We start from the raw sequence: 5,800 nt of genomic DNA on the forward strand, positions 1-5,800 counted from the left end.
TTTCATTTCGAGTTATTCTAACTATTAATTCTACAAGATTTGAAATTTTTGTTAAAATAGTACTCGTTTTTAATAATCAAATGAATCAAATTCATGCTTAAATTATTTAATTATGTCTAACAAAATCTTGATGAATTGTATTCCTAATAGAAATATTCTTTTAAGAATACAGCAAATCCAAGAATCTATAAATAATTCTGAGCAAAATCTTAAAGATTCTTATAAACCTACTAATCTAGGTACGATTTTAAACAATAATCATATTCATGATGCTAGATGGCTCATAAAAGCTAGTATTAAAATTCGTTACAAACAGATACGTTATCTAAAAACAAAACTATTTGTTTTCTAAAAATAATATTTTAAAAAATCGTTGAAATATTTCAAATTATATAAGTATGAACACTCTATAGATAATGAAAACTCTATTAAACATAAACACTCTCTATTAAACTCAAACACTCAATAAATGGTATATATATATATATATATATATATATATATATATATATATATATATATATATATATATATATATTCCCTTAGAATCTAAAGAAAGTGGAGTGAGGAGGATTTTTCGTTGATTTATGAGGATTTTTGTGGATTTATGTGGATTTTTGGTTGATTTAAAAAAAAACTTAAAGATAGCTTTTGGTTTTCCGTATCATCCACTAACTCGATATATAATAAAAAAATAATGAATTTTATACAGATTGCAAACATGTTTTTTTTTTACCTTCTCCGCCGTCTTATTCTTCACGACTAAGCTGCTTCCATAGCTTCTCATAGGTTTCATGAGTCATACCTAGGTTTGCAACTGCTTTCATCTTGCCTTAGGACACCTGTATCCCACTACTCTTCATTCCACAGAGTTGGACATCCTTCTTCTCTTCTGTCTTCCACTTTCTCGTTTTTCTCAGTACGTCTCCCAAATACCACCATTTCCTCTTCTTTTTCTCTCGTCTCTTTCTTACCGGTGACTTCACCGTCTCCATCACATTAACCCCAAATGCCAGTGCAAATCACGGTTTACATTCTGATTGCATCACCTCTCTCTGTTTTGATTCCACGACCTTTCTATATGTTTTTGGTTTGAGTTCAGATTGAACTTCTCCAATTTCGTGTATGCAAGACCTCTCTCTCTCTCTCTCTCTCTCTCTCTCTCTCTCTCTCTCTCTCTCTCTCTCAATTGGTGAAGGGTATTTAGGTTTTAAAAATAATTTCTTTGAGTTTGGGTATGTGATACAAAGATGGCGGTGTCTCCTTCAACCACCCACCGCCATGGGTGTCACCATGAGAAAAAGATGATGTCACAGCCTTTTATCTTCTTCAAGAAGCAGGCTAGGAAACATATTTTCTAATGTCCATCAATATTTCTTTATTTAACTGCTTAGACATACAAACGTTTGATTGGTGCAACATAACTTATGTTCTTGCCTACGATGTTATACTGCTCAATAGTGATTATCATAACCCGAATTTTATAATTCTTTTTATAAGTTCATCTTACCTATTTGAAACAGAAAATATGTTTCAAGAAGATATACAACAATACAAGCACGCATAATTTAGGGTTCATGATGATAACAACGGTAATTAGTATACTCATTTTCGGCTAGCCCAAATGATATCTAAGGGATTAATTGGGCTTACAATTTTGGCAGCGTAGTAATCTTTAAGACTTGCTAGACATAATGTTTCACAATATGATGGTCACATGATACGACACCCGTTAAAATCTATGGGCTGCAGATTATGAGTCGTCAATTCTATGCGTTATTTTCAGATCTTCACGACACGTTTATAGCATCTGTATTAGACTATTCACTCCTATCTTCTCTCCAGACATGTTTGTGTTCATTCATCAGTCAATGTTTCCTATAAACCAGAAACCATTTTCTTATTTCCTTTTTGATTTTTTGGTGATCGTTGTTTAGGGTTACCGGTAGCTCCCATTGAGGCGTTGAATTCTATGTGTAGTTCAAATAGTTGGGGGTTTTCCATACCTTTCTCGCTTGGCGCGTGTGGTGGAGAGCAATGTGTTGCCTGCATAGCTACCAGGTCACCTTAAAACGGAAAAGCAATTAAACCATAGTGGATAACGACAAGTGCATAGAAGTATCACCTACGCGTCTCCATTTTTCCAATTTTCTTATGGACGTGAATTTGACATTCATCAACCCACCGGTTGGCTCCAGAAGAACCTATGTGGTTTAACTTGGTAATTGACATCTACTAATTTAAATTTCATGTTGCTAGCTGATAATAAAGTTATTTGATTTCAATTTATTGTGTATTTTGATGTTCTTATTGTCATTTATGTTTTATATTAAAATTTCATGATCCCATTCGTCTTAATCCTAGCTTGATTGGGTTCACTTTCTTGGATTATTTATTTGGAATAGGAAATGGAACTGTTGAATCTTTGTATTTTACTTCAATTTGTTACAATTTATTAGAATATTAAATGATAAACTTTATTTGGTGGTCGTAGATTATGTGTTCAATAAAAAGGAAAGGGAAAAGATGAACTAGATGTCATGTCTTATTTATAGAGAGAAAAAGATTACTCCAAGCAAGAAGGGGAGAATTACAACTATTAAAGGTTGGAAGTGGAAACTCTTTTTTTCTCACCGAGTATGTTTCAGATTACAATACTCATTTCATTGTACATATACATGAGCTTTGCTTGTGTGTGTCAGTGAACCTTATTTTATGATCCTAGATGACAATTGAAAGCTGAAGTTTCAATCTGCAATTATTGACAGTAAATTGGGACAAAGGGGAAGGGAAATGCCAAACATTGCAGTCTTTGTTGTGTTGAAATGTTAAAAACAAGATTAATTTGCTTTTTAGTATAGCTTCTCAATTATGGATATATGGTATTTCAACTTCTAGAATCAACTTTTATGCCCTCTATTTCATATGAAAGTGTTGGTTGATATCATATTTGTAACATTGCTATGCACAACACTTGGTCTTAACTCTTAAATGAAATGGCCCAATGGGGCATTGTTTTGATTAGTAAATTGAAACTTATTCTAAGGATTGCAAATGTTTTATTGATGACTGTTATGTTTTAGGCATAATGTTAGACCCTATAATACTCTATCTTGCTTTGGGTGAATCGATGTTATCTTATCTCTATACATCTCCACTTGCTTTTCATATCTATCAATAATTTTGTGTTGGGTGTTGTTTCCTTTTTGCTTAAAGGATCATAATGGGGATATGATGTTTCTGGAGTTTGGTTTAAAGATGCATCCAGTACTAAACTCTTGCTTTTGATGATGTTTTGATCTTCTTGTATTGTTGCAAAATATAAGATAGTGCTCTTGATCATGTCAAGAAAGTTGTTCCATCTTCATGGGAGCCTGCTGTTGGATTAGTGTCTAAGTCCATAACTATTCTGGTATGTACTTGACCCGATGTTGCATGATCCTTTTGGGTTATCTTCACCAAAGCAACTTGATAGGATGAATTATGGAGAGAGAGGATTAACTATGATTTATTAATATATTATGAGAATAATATATTAAAGGGGAAATCATATTGTTTAATTAATATTAGTCAAGAATTAATAAGAATTAATTTGTGGCTAAAAGATATTAATTAAATAAAGGGGACTAGAACTATCAATTGTGTGATAGTTGAATATTGGGCTAATGGACTCCATAAAGGATGGAGTGGACGAATTCTATGGGGAAACCCATTAGAAATCGTCCAAGGCCTCTAAGGAAGGAGTCTATGGGTTGCTTAGGGCCTAAGCAGTCAAATTAGGGTTTCCTTGTTAGATAACCCTAATAGCCTCACTATTTAAGGACCCCTAGGGCACCAAAAACGTGGCCAACAAATTCCTTAGGGTTTCTACACGTTTTTGGGTGCCTCCTCTCTTATCATTCTTCATCCTCTTGCTCTTGGTGTTTGTGAGCCATTAGAGGAGTGACACTTGTGACTCTAAGCTTTCCAAAGCCATTACAAAGGAGGATTTGAGATTGTTATTGCTATATAACAATCAAGGTAAGATCTAAACCCCAATCTTATGTTAATATGATTAATTGTATGCTAGATCTAGGGTTTATAGCTTTGGATATTCAATTGCATGTTCATTAGACAAACTAGATCCAAAAGCTATTAGGGTTTGCATGTACACCATTGGAATGATGTTTTGCTCATAACCCATCAGTGGTATCAGAGCCAAGGCTGTTTGTTTGATATATTTGATGCTATTATGGATTATCCTTGCTTAAAATTTGAAATTTAGGGTTTCTGGGGGCTGAACTCGCCGAGTCCATAGATGAAGTCGTCGAGTCCATGGTGAAGTCGCCGAGTCCATGCCTGACTCGATGAGTCAGCTGGTCAGAAAGAGGGAAAATCAAGATTTTGTGCTTCTTTGGCTATGGGATAGTTACCAAGACGTTTTTTTATTGATATAAAACAAAATTTTATGATATTGGGTGATTATCTTTGCCAAAATTAAAGATAACTTCATATTAGTTAAATAATTATTTCCTTATATGATTATATTTAATTATTTGAATTATTTGGTGAATTATCTTGCAAGAATTTGGACTAGGTCAAATTAGATAACCACAAATTAATTGTCCATTGCCTTATTTGAATTTTATGATCTAAAATATTCTTGATAAAGTTTGGAAAAGTTTCAAATTAATCCCTTTAAGTTTTATAGTTTAAATTTGAACTTAAAAGTTTTGTTTTTGAAATTTAAATAAGTTAAACCCTAATGTTTTGAAATGTTTGAAAACTTACCCTCAAGTTTTGGAATTTAAAAGTTGATTAAAAGTTTAATTAAGAAATGTTAAATTCTAAAACCCTAGTATTGTTTTGAAAAGTTCAAATCACACCCTTATGGTTTTATTAATTAATTGAAGTGTATAATTAAAAGAGATTTAATAAACCCATAAAGTTTTGGTTTACATTTAATTAAATTAAAAGTATAATTTAATAAATTAGACCACCTAGTATTTTAAAAGTGTAAAATACACCCTATACTATATATAACATTAAAAGTCTAGTATTATATATATATATATATATATATATATATATATATATATATATATATATATATATATATATATATATATATATATATGAGTAAACAATCAGTCTTACCGTTAGTAGGCCTCATTCACGAAGCTCGTCTATAAGGGGTGTTTAAGGAAATTGCCTATAAAATGGCGATTGAATGGGTATCCACTCTTACCCACCGCACTCTTGACTAGTGGAGGGTCGTTTGCCGAACGGGTAGGATAGGACAGAAACCTTCCATTATAAGTATAATGAAGTACATAAGTAAATAAATGCTTTTACAAAATTCCCAATCTTAGTTACTTTAGGCAAAAGTGAATTGATGCAATTCCATGAAATTACACTTTGTGCCCTTGCGAAGACGTTAGTGGAGCGTGTGTGGGTAACCGGCACACTAAATGGTTCTAAGCAAAGGTAGCAAAGGATGACTCATTGTTTGTCATAGTTCGGTGGAGCGTGTGTGGTTAACCGAAACACCGAATAGGTGACTGTAACATTTGGGGGCACCATGTAAGTTTGCATGGTTATTCACACCCTGTTTTGTGATCCTCGGCATCCCAGTCACAAATCGAGGGGCATATCGAGATTTAAACATGCCATTGAAAAGTTCAATGAATCTCAAAAGATCTAGGAATTTTCAATAAATTTAAAACTTAAATTTCTTTTTCGTTTTTCCTGGTGGAAATTGGTAAATCGTCATTTACCTACCTTCAAATATTTTGCAACTAGATTACGACATCCCTCTTCT

The 5,800-nt window shown here is 32.8% G+C and overlaps 1 long non-coding RNA gene across 1 annotated transcript; it reads left to right on the plus strand.

Moving 5' to 3' along the window:
• Positions 1 to 624: 624 nt before the first annotated feature.
• On the plus strand, positions 625 to 2,931 carry LOC111892327 (uncharacterized). Its single transcript, XR_002850500.3, has 3 exons — positions 625 to 1,123; positions 1,938 to 2,221; positions 2,495 to 2,931. It is a non-coding gene; the product is annotated as an uncharacterized LOC111892327 (long non-coding RNA).
• Positions 2,932 to 5,800: the final 2,869 nt, after the last annotated feature.

The sequence above is a fragment of the Lactuca sativa genome, chromosome 4 (assembly GCF_002870075.4).
Source record: "Lactuca sativa cultivar Salinas chromosome 4, Lsat_Salinas_v11, whole genome shotgun sequence".
In the NCBI taxonomy this organism is placed as follows: Eukaryota; Viridiplantae; Streptophyta; class Magnoliopsida; order Asterales; family Asteraceae; genus Lactuca; species Lactuca sativa.